Source organism: Suricata suricatta, chromosome 3 (genome assembly GCF_006229205.1).
Source record: "Suricata suricatta isolate VVHF042 chromosome 3, meerkat_22Aug2017_6uvM2_HiC, whole genome shotgun sequence".
Lineage (NCBI taxonomy): Eukaryota > Metazoa > Chordata > Mammalia > Carnivora > Herpestidae > Suricata > Suricata suricatta.
Genome location: NC_043702.1, coordinates 33,536,522 through 33,549,508, shown reverse-complemented (window position 1 = coordinate 33,549,508; position 12,987 = coordinate 33,536,522). Strand labels below are relative to the sequence as shown.

The following is a 12,987-nucleotide window of genomic DNA, read 5'->3' as shown; positions in this document are numbered from 1 at the left end:
ATGTCCTATTCCACTCACTACTCCAGCACCTGGGCTTATAGCTGGAACAGGACAAAACAGGCTAAGTCCTCCCTCATTGATTTTGCCATCTTCCATCTACCAGCAAAATCTCAGTGCTAATCAGCACTCCCTATCACTTCCCTTTTTTATCACTTCTAAATCCATCACACACTTCATCATGTTTTCTCTGGACATCATAAAATGGAGAAATTCATCTATATTAGGAGCAAGCTGAAAATTTATGCACTCCCACGTAAGCATGGCCAGAACCAGCCCTAGCCAGAATCACCCCCAGCCTCCCATTGGCCCATCTCCCCAAAGACCCTCTCTCTGTTCCTTTCCAGTGCCTAATATCATAAATAGGTCATTCTGAGTAAATAGGACTCACCTGAGATTTCCAGGCCCCAACCTCTGATTACAGAGGCAACAGTTCTGGGTGGAGGATCGAGTCAGGGGCTTTTTTAAAACTTGTTCCTCAAGTAGGTAATTTTCGTGAATGTTTGTGAATGACCACAGATTTTCTACCAGAACCAGCACCCCACATGTACACATCAGCACCAGCCCATTTCACTTTTCACAGGATTCCCATGGCCCCTTCCAAAGCCTTGTGCCTAATTTATATTCTTAATTGTGTATGTTTTTCCTTAACTCTCCAATATTATAAAAACTTCATATTCCCACAAGACCCCAGTTTCCTGCTGACTTGGAGCCTGGCTTGGTGTCATCCCCAAGATGAAACAGTGACACAAAGAACAAAATTTGTTTGTAGGCCTCCCCATCTTCTTCCAACTCTACTCCTTCCTTGCCCAAGGTCACAGCCTCTCACGAGTCACCCCACCACCCGTCCCAGCTGCCCTACCCAGACCTGCAGTGGAGTGATCCTGTACCACTGACATCACAGGAAATCTCCCGGCCTGGTTTGAAGCAGTCCGACCTGGGGAACCAGATCACGCCCCACAAATCAGGAATGACCTGCAGCTACTTGGGTCAAAGAGGGTGTGTCATTTTAGAGCTGCTTAATCTCCATGAGATCCTGGTTCTAGAATAAAACTGGGGAAATGGGATATCTCAGAGGCTCCCTAAACATTTGTCCTTAGTTTCCCATATCCTTCACATACTGACACTTCTTGAGGTTCTCAAAACAATTCTTCATTTAGCTAATAAATTTTACCAACACAAGGTGTTCAAATGTAAACAAGAAGACACAACCTCTGCCCTAAGTCTAGTGAGAGAGACAGCCAGTGGAGACGAAAACAGGAAGTGTGATGGGTGCCATGTTGTGAGGTCACAGGCAGGACACTCACACCAGGTTTGGGGATGTGAGAAGTAAGATGATTCACTTTCAGAAATACCAAATAAAAGCTGTGCTGTCAAGTTGACAGTAATTTTACAACCTATCAGAAATATATATGAACCTTCCACCCCTCACAGTGGAGTCCCAAACCTTTAGACACTTCACATCCTGGTTCTTCTTCTCCTCTCCTTTTCGCAGGCTTATTTTTCACAGGCTTTGCAATGAGTGCGCACCAAAGAACTAAAGTCTCTGCATCACCTCAAGGAATGTACATATGTTCCAATAAGACTACTTTTTGCCTTATGTGGGCATAAGCGACTTCTGGGTAAGGCTGAAAACTCAGTAGTGCCCAGCCACTGAGGAATCAGGGGAGGGACTTGCACACGAGGAGATAAATTGCCTGCTGTAACTGCCAGGAGTGTGCTTGTCTGTCAGACACCTGTTCTTGCAAGAACGCTGATTAAAGCCTCGCTTCCCTGTGTTCCAAATCTCCACATCCCTCCTTTGATGGGGTCAGTGGGCTTATTTCTCACAGGGAGGGAAGAAATAATGGTTGAGTGGGAGTTTGCTGAGCAAACAGAAGGCTTGGGGGTGAAGCTACTTCAGTCAGCATCATGGGGGGGGGGGTCAGTAGGATCAGAATGTAGTGCTTTTGAGGAACTAAAAGAAGTTTATTCTGGTGGATATAGAGAGCTGTGGGGAGAGTAGAAGGGTATGGCAAGAGACAGAAGTGAGGTCCTTGAGGCAAAGAACCAAGTTTGATCCTGATGTCACATTTCTTGTCTGACATGGGATGATGGGGTTTTGGGGTAGTGGGGGTTCAGAGATAAAGCAAAAAAAAAAAAAAAAAAGAATTCTGAAAATGTCTTTGGTACAAAAAGGTGATTTCATTAAATCACAGGGACAGGACCTGTGGGCAGAATGAGCTGCACTGGGGTTGTGCAAAGTTACTGTTTATCTACTGTGGATTTGGGGGAGGTAAGAGCAAGAAGAAGTTTCTTAAAGGGATTTCCATATGCTAACAAGGATTTACAGATTACTGGAGGCCTAGCTATTGTCAAGCTATGGTCATTTTTCTCTCTGGCATTCCCTCTAGCTGAAGCATTTAGCTGTACAGTTCATTTAGCTGTAGAGTTCATTTTTCTGCATGTCACCATCCAGTTTTCCCAGCACCATTTGCTGAAGAGACTATCTTTATTCCACTGGGCATTCTTTCCTGTTGTCAAAGATTAGTTGGCCATATGTTTGGGGGTCCCTTTCTGGGTTCTCTATTCTGTTCTATTGATCCTCATGTCTGTTTTTGTGCCAGTTCCATACTGTCTTGATGATTACAGCTTTGTAATATGTCTTGAAGTTTGGGAGTGTGATGCCTCTAGCTTTGATTTTCTTTTTCAAGATTGCCCTAAATTAAAACAAGAACAGTCCAGTCTGACAAGAGAACAAAGTGAGATAAAAAGCCAGAAGTTCATAACAGAAATTAGTTGTCCACCACATTTTGAAATTACTGAACTCTGAAGAGGCAAATTATGTGTATAAATATTTCCCAAATATTTTATAAGTAACGGACACCATGCTACAGTAAAACACAGCGAAGAACACGAAGCACTCACTAGAGTTTAGAGTACTTTTTAAAGAAACAATGTTATTTTTACATACTTGAATAAGAACTTCTACAGAAGTTAAGCTTTGAAAGCAGAGTATAGAAAGAAAATTATGAATAGCTATAGTTTCCCTTAAAATTCCTTCTGTTAAATATTGTGTCTGGAACATGAAGGGTAAGACCATGTGTTACAGTTGATGGGCACTTGGTGATTGCATGTCTTTCAGTCTTATTTAGGTCTTACCCCACACTTGGATCCTCACCTTAACAGTGATGGAAGCACCTAATGCTGCAGCTTGAGTTCTTTCTCTCAAGCCTTGATAGTACAGATGCTAGATTTATTCAGTAGTGTCCTGGCCAGGTTTTTATTGGCTTGTGAGAACCAAATATTAAATTTTGAGGGATGTTGTAAGCCAGTCCTTAAATAAAGCCATTATTAAAAATTAAATTAAACAGACTTTACATAAATAATATTATTTAAAAAGTTAATAAATAGCAACATTCATCATTTTCTAATTATTTGACTATTATCTATGCTTTTGAGATTATGTATGTTTATGTACATGGTAGAAATACCATATAATAGTATGCTCTGTACATCTCTTCCCAGATCCACGTTCAGTGACATCACATTGGAAGCATGATATCAGCCTTGGTAAAAAGTATTTGACTACTAAAATTGACAGAAGCTACAACTTAGAGCTTTTTCCCCAGAGATTCAATTGCTAAACTTTTACCATCACATTTACAGCCAGGTTTATATGCCACATCTGAAACAGTTTGCCATCTAGCAATAAATCCAACACAGCCATATTTCTCTCTAACATTAGAACAATAGCTGCCCTTTCAGCTGGGCTACAGGTGAAGTGTTTCATCTAGGGGTTATGCTATTTGGAAAATGTTTATTTTGAAACATTTGAAGCACACCCAAGCCAGACTGTTGAGTGCCTTGTGAGAGACACATGGGACAGAAACAAGCAGAGGTACCCACAGAGTCATATTTCCCACTTTTTATTGTTTTGTTGTTGTGTTTAAATACATTAAAGTTGAACATGCATAAATGAAATATATGAATGGCACAACGCTACTGATTTAACTTTACATTTTCAAAGCATTTAAATATATTTTGTCATTTAATCCATCAAAAATTCTGGAATATAGATGGAGAAGGGGATGAAATGACTTGCCGGAGACTGCTAACTGATTTGCATATACTCATTCATTTATTCTCACAACCATCCTGTAAAGTAGATACCGTTATTATCCTAATTTTAAAGATGAAGAAAAGTAAACTACCAAGGTCATACAGTTAATGAGTTATAGTAAGGAACAAAACTCACAGGAGCATGATTCCAAATCATTTTATCTGTTCCCTAAACTACACTTCCTATTTCACAGATAAAGGAAACAGCGTATTAGAGAGTAAAGTTACTTAATTAATACCTGCCACTATGCTTTTCTTGAGGGGAGAGAAAAAAAAAAAAAGCCTTTCAAAAATGTAAGTATTTTCAGGCTCCGGGTGGCTCGGTCAGTTATTCAGCTCAGGTCGTGCTCTCACAGTTTATGCATTGGAGCGTCATCCGGCGCATCTGATGAGCTCAAGCCCCACTTCGGTGAGCACAAGCCCTGCTTAAGTGAGCCCTGCTTCTCTCTCTCTCTCTCTCTCTCTCTCTCTCTCTCTCTCTCTCTGCCCCTCACTCACTTGCACCTTCTCTAAATAAATAAATAAATAAATAAAAATATTTTTAAGAAATAGAAATATTTTTCTTCTAGTATAACATCTTTTACCTGCACTTATTTCTGGAAATTTAAATATATAAGCTTCACTCCTTTCTGGTGTCCAAGATAGGGAAACAAGAGGATTAAATAATGTACTATTTCCTCCCAGGAAAGACTTGCCAAGTATCACGGCATACAGTGTGACTTCTGAAGCCCAGGGATGGTGACATTTGTTTGAGCTTTTTCTAGAATTAAAATACTAACCACACTGATAAACTTGATGTTCATATTTTAAGGAAAACAATAACATAAAATAAAATTTAAAGAAATGCAGTTAGGTATGGCATATACCTTCCAAAATGGCCAACTGATATAAATCATCACTTCATTTAATCTTGTCTTTCTCTTCAAGACTAAGGAAAGAAAATTTTTTTTTGGTAATTTCCATCTTTCTTTCCCTTAGAATCAGAAGAATTCCTGAAGTAAGTACTATTAGCATTCCTATGGTGGGCCTTTCATAGCGCTTATAGACTTGTCACTGATTATTTGGCCAAGAACAAAAACAAAACAAAAACTCTGATACCAGTTCTCTCTATCCTTTCATGTTTGCCTATAGTTTATCAGGGAAAAGTTATCCATTGCCTCTTAAAAACTTGTATTTCATGCCATGTAGTTACATTTTAGACATTTCAGCTCCCTTCCTCTACTCCAAAAAGGAATTCATAATTCACATATTTCTACATTCTTCTTAGCAAAAGGAAAGATAGATTATGGAGTCTGAATCCATTCTTAAGCATGCAGTTTCTTCCTAAACTATTCTTGTTCCTAAAAAAAAAAAAGGAGTATGCCTGTTAACCAAGTTTCCACAAGACTCACTGGCATCAAGCTTTACCCTTCTGGATGTTTAAACTTATCCAATCCACACATTTTATTGCTTCCGAAAATTTTAAACTGCATTTGAACATGATAATTTTAAATTTATTTGTAATATAAAAGTAACATATTTTCATTATGAAAAATTCAAAACAAAATTAAAAGACAGGGAAATAAGTTTCATTCATATTTCTGTCCCTAGGAAACAACCACAATCAGATACTTCTTTTCTATGCATAGTTTTGGTTTTCTTATTTTAAATACGTGTGGCATATATATATATATGTATAATGATTTTATACTCTATATACCATTTTAACAGTATAACAAGAATTTTTTCATGTTATTAAAACCTCTTCATAAATATCATTTATACTACATTTATACTAGCTGGAAAATTTGAATATACTTTGTAAAAAGATAATGTTTCCTTACCTTTTCCACCATGCTTTGGAAGTGTTGACTGATTAAAACAATACCAGGTACTTATTGAACCCCTACTGTGCTGTACTGGGAGGGTTGGTGAATGTCCAAGGCACTCCTTGCCATCTCCGGGAACTTAGGATCCAATGAGTGAGATGAAACATGTACATAAATGACCCTACCCTAACACAATTGGTGATAGGCCAGCAGAAGGATCCAGACAGTGAGTGGTACAGTGCCAGCTGGAGTGTTAGAGCAGATCCCACGGAAAAGGGGGCTGGGACCTTGACAAATGGACATATTTCCCCTAAGAAAACATGTGAGAGAGAAAAGACTATGTAAGAGAGCTTAACAAAGGGCCACATATGAGATGTTATGGGGTGGCAGTTTACATGAATTTGGGCATAGGTGGGATATAAAGCAGGAAGAGTTGATTGGAAAAATTATGGAGATCTTTATGATATTTCAGGAACAAAATGTAATCACAAGACTTTTGTGATGAACATCTGTGTTCCAAAGAGACACTTGGCTGATTTGGGAAACAAAAAAGAATCTAATTACTTATAGAGCTATCACACTGAAAAAAATGAAGCACAAATAAGTAATATATTTTTTTTATCATTCCTTAACAATTGATCTCTTCTTAATCAGGTAATTTGTGCCACTGTACTGGATACCAACCAATTGTTGAAAGTGGAAAAACTTTCTGTGTGGTAAGTTAAAAAATTTTAATTTATTTCAGTTGATTTAATACATTAATGAGTATTTGCATAAAATCATCTATTGCATTCAGTTATTTCTAAAATACCTTTGTAACCAGTGAAAGTTACTGGATGCCACTGTCGATATTTTTTTATAGTTTATTGTCAAATTGGTTTTCATATAATACCCAGTGTTCATCCCAACAAGTGCCCTCCTCCATGACTGTCACCCCTCTTTCCTGTGGAGAGCTGCAAAAATTCAGCTGGTTGACCATTTGCTAGCCGGATTTGTCACTCCCTGAGGGGAGTTGCAAATAGGCAGGAGAGCGCCACTCCCTGTCAGAGAAGCCAAAAGACCAAAGATCAACCGCTTGCAGGCAGGGTGGTATCGGCCCCTCAGACGCTGTGCTAAAACACTTTAGTCTGGTTCCTCTTTTACTCCAGCCTTAATCCCTTAACCCTGTTTCCTAGCAACCGACCTAGGTCAGCTACCTTGTTTTCCCGCCTTGAAACCTTTATAAGAGACAGTTTTCTGAATAAAGCTCTCTTTCTTGCCTGATCGGACACCATGAGTTGTGTCTTTATTCTCTGTGCGTGCCCTTTCCTGCCCTTTCTCTCCCTCCCTCAGGAAAAGAACCTACGAGGATTTTCCGCCCTGCTGGCTGGGGCAGGACAAGACACTTTCCCTTTCCTTTTCCCACTTTAGCCATCAGTTTGTTTTCAGTATTCAAGAGTCTGTAATGATTTGCCTCCCTCCCTCTCCCTTATTCTTTTTCCCCAATTCCTCTCCCCATGGTTCTCTGTTAAGTTTCTCCTGTTCCACATATGAGTGAAAACATATGGTATCTGTCCCTCTCTGCCTGACTTATTTCACTTAGCATGACACACTTGAGGTCCATCCACTTTGCTACAAATGGCCAGATTTCATTCTTTCTCATGTAGTATTCCATTGTATAGATAAGCCACATCTTCTTGATCCATTCATCAGTTGATGTCCACGATTAGGCTCTTTCCATGATTTGGCTATTGTTGAAAGTGCTGCTATGAACATTGGGGTACACGTGGCCCTGTGCATCAGCACTTCTGTATCCCTTGGGTAAATACCCAGCAGTGCTATTGCTGGGTCACAGGGGAGTTCTACTGATAGTTTTTTGAGGAACCTCCACACTGTTTTCCTCCAACAGTATAGGAGGGCACTCGTTTCTCCACATCCTTGCCAGCATCTATAGTCTCTTGATTTGTTCATTTTAGCCACTCTGACTGGCGTGAGATGGTATATGAGTATGGTTTTTTGATTTGTATTTCCCTGATGATGAGTGATGTTGAGCATCATTTCATGTGTCTGTTGGCCATCTGGATGTCCTCTTTGGAGAAGTGTCTATTCATGTCTTCTGCCCATTTCTTCACTGGATTATTCATTTTTTGGGTGTGGAGTTTGGTGAGTTCCTTATAGATTTATCCAATATGCCATTTGCAACTATCTTTTCCCATTCTGTCGGTTGCCTATTAGTTTTTTTTTTTCCTTTGCAGTTCAGAAGCTTTTTATCTTGATGAGGTCCCCAGTAGTTCATTTTTGTTCTCGATTCCCTTGCCTTTGGGGATGTGTCAGTAGGAAAGTGCTGCAGTTGAGGTCAAGGAGGCTGTTTCCTGCTTTCTTCTCTAGGGTTTTGATGGTTTCCTTTCTCACATTCAGGTCCTTCATCCATTTTGAGTTTATTTTTGTGTATGGTGTAAGAAAATGGTCTAGTTTCATTCTGCTGCATGTTGATGTCCACTTCTCCCAGCACCACCTGTTAGAGAAGCTGTCTTTTTTCCATTGGATTCTCTTTCCTGCTTTGTGAAAGATTAATTGGCCGTACATTTGTGGGTCCAATTCTGGGTTCTCTATTCTATTCCATTGGTCTATGTGTCTGTTTTTGTGCCAATACCATACTGTCTTGATGATGACAGCTTTGTAGTAGAGGCTGAAGTCTGGGATTGTGATGCCTCTCGTTTTAGTTGTCTTCTTCAATATTACTTTAGCTATTTGGGGTCTTTTGTGGTTCCATAAAAATTTTAGGATAGTTTGTTCTAGCTTTGAGAAGAACGCTGGTGCAATTTTGATGGGGATTGCATTGAATGTGTAGATTGCTTTGGGTACTAATGACATTTTAACAATGTTTATTCTTCCAATCCATGAGCATGGAAAGTTTTTCCATTTCTTTGTGTCTTCTTCACACATATAAAAACTATGTTTTCTATAGTTTTCACTGTACAGATCCTTTACATCTTTGGTTAGGTTTATTCCTAGATACTTTATGGGTTTTTGTGCAATTTTGAATGGGATCAGTTTCTTGATTTCTCTTTCTGTTGTTTCATTATTGGTGTATAAATATGCAACCAATTTCTGTACATTGATTTTCTACCCTGCAACTTTGCTGAATTCATGGATCAGTTCTAGAAGGCTTCTGGTGGAGTGTGTCGGGTTTTCCATGTAGAGTATCATGTCATCGGCAAAAAGTGAAACTTTGACTTCATCTTTGCCAATTCTTTTTTTTTCTGTTTTTTATTGAGAGACAGAAAGAGACAGCGTGAGCAAGGGAGGGTCAGAGAGAGAAGGAGACACAGAACCTGAAACAGGCTCCAGGCTTTGAACTCACTGTCAGCACAGAGCCTGACATGGGACTCGAACCCATGAACCATGAGATCACAACCTGAGCCAAAGCCTAATGCTTAACCAACTGAGCCACCCAGGTGCCCCCATCTTTGCCAGGTCTGATGCCTTTTATTTCCTTTTGTTGTCTGATGCTGATGCTAGGACTTCCAACACTATGTTAAACAACAGTGGTGAGAGTGCACATCCCTGTTGTGTCCCTGATCTCAGGGGAAAAGCTCTCAGTTTTTCCTCATTGAGGATATTTGCTGTGGGCTTTTCATAAATGGCATTTATGATGTTTAAGGAAGTTCCTTCTATCCTGATTTTATTGTGGGTTTTTATTAAGAAGGATGCTGTATTTTGTCAAATGCTTTTTCTGCATCTATCGACAGGATCATATGGTTTTTATCCTTTCTTTTGTTAACGTGATGTATCACATTGATGGATTTATGAATACTGAACCAGCCTTGTAACCCAGGAATGAATCCCACTTGATCACGGTGGATAATTCTTTTTATATGCTGTTGAATTTGATTTACTAGTATCTTGTTTAGTATTTTTGCCTCTGTATTCACTAAGGATATTGGCCTGTAATTCTCTTTTTTTGTTGGGCCTCTGTCTGGTTTGGGAATCAAAGGGATGCTGACTTTGTAGAATGAGTCTGAAAGTTTTCCTTCTATTTCAATTTTTTGGAATAGCTTGAGAAGAATGGGTACTAACTCTGCTTTAAATGTCTGGTACCATTCCCCTGGGAAGCCATCTGGCCCTGGGAGCTTATGCTTTGGGAGGTTTTTGATAACTGATTCGATTTCTTCACTGGTTGTGGGTCTGTTCAGACTTTCTATCTCTTCCCATTTGAATTTTGGGAGTGCATGTGTGTTTAGGAATTTGTCAGTTTCTTCTAGGTTGTCCAGTTTGTTGGCATATAATTTTTCATAGTATTCTCTGATGATTCTTTGTATTTTTTTTGTTAGTTATAAAATTTAATTGTAAATATCAAGCAGTGGTTATTGGTCAAACCAATCCACATTAATAGCTTTGAAGTGTGCAGACACTAGTTTTTACATAAAAGTGACAAATACCAATCAGATTCTTAAAACACTGTTCAGGATCCAAATAAATGTGATTCTGGACATAATTCAATCCATAAGGCTAGTTGAATGAAAGTGCAATCATCAACAATTAAACCAAAAGCATAATTTTCCAAATCACTTCTAAACAGAATTCTAGCTTTTGTAAAGTCGAAAGCTACAAAAAAAACTCAAAGCAATGTAACTATTTTTCTACCTGAGATCAAAACAAATTTCTTTTTTTCCTATCTAAACATAATTCTTGGCATTGAGGTAAGTCTGAATTCACGTGATACACTTTGTCAAACTTTTTTAAAAAATTTAAGCCCTGCTTTAGAGAGAAATCCTCATGTTACACATACATATTTACATATTTTTTCTTCAAAGGCCAATGACAATTTTATGAGGTTAATAGGCATGTAATGGGACCATGATAGTACTAATAATGTGAAAATAAAAAGCCATTCTTTTATACAAAGTGTTCCTATATGGTACAATATAAAATGGGATCAGAGAATCTATGTACACGCATGAATCACCAAAGGCTCAGAAACTAAGCTCACTTTAAGAAAATTCATCCTATTTTTTTGGAGCAGAGGTTGCGAAGTTGTGATGTATAACAAAAATTCTGTGCATAAAAGCTCTGAACCCAAGCATTAGCCTAAATTGGCAACAACTGCAACTTAAGTTAAAAACTAAACCCAACTGGATCTTTACTGTGGCTTTGCAATTTTTGCTTTGTGGCCTGCAGGTTTTCCTGAGGTAACAACCTCTTATCTCTTGCCTCTCCTCCTTGCTGCCCCCCTCCCTGCCTTCAGCTTCCTTTTTCGTGGCTGTCTTTGGCAATGCTTCCAAATCTTGAAAGCACAAGAACCTGCTAAAGTAAATCAGAAGGATGAAAAGTAACACTATATATAATGTACAAAAACCAATCTAAGAGTATAAACTGAGAAAAAAAATACTAAAAGAAAGGCTGAGCAGCAGCCTACCCTCAAGGGAAAAGAGAACATAAAAAGTAGGGTCTGTACTCCTAGCCCTTTTTGCACATTATCTCCTGACTAGAAGAGCATGGAACCAAAACTTCAAACTCTGAAAAGGTAATGACTTTGAAGGAGGAGCTAGAGAAGTGAATAAATGATAAAGAAGTACAGCAGCGCTTTAGCTGTCAATGAGTTTCTGTGCTCTGGCATTGGCAATGTCGATACGATCTTTGTTGGTGTCAGCCTTTTCTGTGATCCGGTCTATTTGCCGATTTTGAGCCTCAATCTCAGTGCCCATGGGCCATGTTTTTTAGGTTTCCTAGGATACTGCCCACTTGAGTGAGGTTCTCTTCCATTTCATCTTCTCTGGCGTCATTAAGTATACGTTTAATGTATCCACCGCTGGCCGCTCCAGTAGTTGCTTGTTGAGGTTGACCATTCATCACTCGACCTGGCTGCTTAGATACCCCATCGCCAGGAGAGTTGTCTCCACCATCTCCACATGTTGCCTTGTAGGCCTTGCTGGACTCAAAGTTCTCTGTCCTATTACATGGACAGACACAAAGGCCACAGCACTTGTTGAGTTCTGTTAAAGTTGTCTCTGCCTCTCTCATGTCTTTATTTATTTGGTCCATGCCTTCTTCTATGCGGTTTAGTTGTTCCCCTTGTTCATCCAGCACAGTGACAGTCTTGATTCCTGCATCCTGAGACTCAACGGCTAAACCCAGCATTCTCCTTGTACTTTCCAGAGACTCATCAGTAACCTGGTGGGCTCTCAGCTGAATTTCTTCTGATGACAGATTATCCATGATGAATTAAAAGTTTTGATAAGCACAGAAACTGAAAGGTGGATATTCAAACAGTTCCGGCCACTCCTCTCTCGCACCGCAGCGGCTCGGACACCCACCAGACCGGACCTAGAGCTGCGTCCTCCTAGTGCCTGTGCGCGCCGAATACGCGCACCTCGATTCCTTGTATTTCTGAGGGATTGGTTTTAATAGACCCATTTTCATTTATGATTTTGTCTATTTGGGTGTTCTCTCCTTTCTTTCTGAGGAGCCTGGCTAGAGGCTTTTTAATTTTATTTTTTTTTAAAAACCAACTCTGGGTTTCATTGATCTGTTCAACTGCTTTTTTTTTATTCTCTATTGTTTATTTCTGCCCTGATCTTTATTATTTTTCTTCTGCTGCTGGGTTTGGGTTGCTCTTAACTGTTCTCTTTCTAGTTCCAATAAGTGCTCTGTTAGATTTTGAATTTGCACTTTTTCTAGTTTCTTGAAAGAGGCCTGGATTGCAATATACTTTCCTCTTAGGACTGCCTTTGCTGCATCCCAGAGAGTTTGGATTGTTGTATTTTCATTTTTATTTGTTTCCATATATTTTTTAATTTCTTCTCTAATTGCCTGATTGACCCAGTCATTCTTTAGTAGGGTGGTTTTTAACCTCCATGTTTTTGGAGGTTTTCCAGACTTTTTCCTATGATTGATTTCAAGTCATTGCATTGTGATCTGAAAGTGTGCATGGTATGATCTCAATTAGTTTATATTTATGGAGGGCTACTTTATGACCCAGTATGTGGTCTATCTTGGAGAATGTGCCATGCACACTCGAGAAGAAAGTGAATTGCCTAGCTTCAGGATACAGAGTTCTAAATATATCTATCAATTCCATCGTTCCAATGTGTCATGCAGG

At 39.2% G+C, this 12,987-nt stretch overlaps 1 pseudogene; it reads right to left on the bottom strand.

The window, feature by feature from the left end:
* Positions 1–11,458: 11,458 nt before the first annotated feature.
* On the bottom strand, positions 11,459–12,156 carry LOC115286413 (annotated as a pseudogene).
* Between the last annotated feature and the right edge of the window lie 831 nt (positions 12,157–12,987).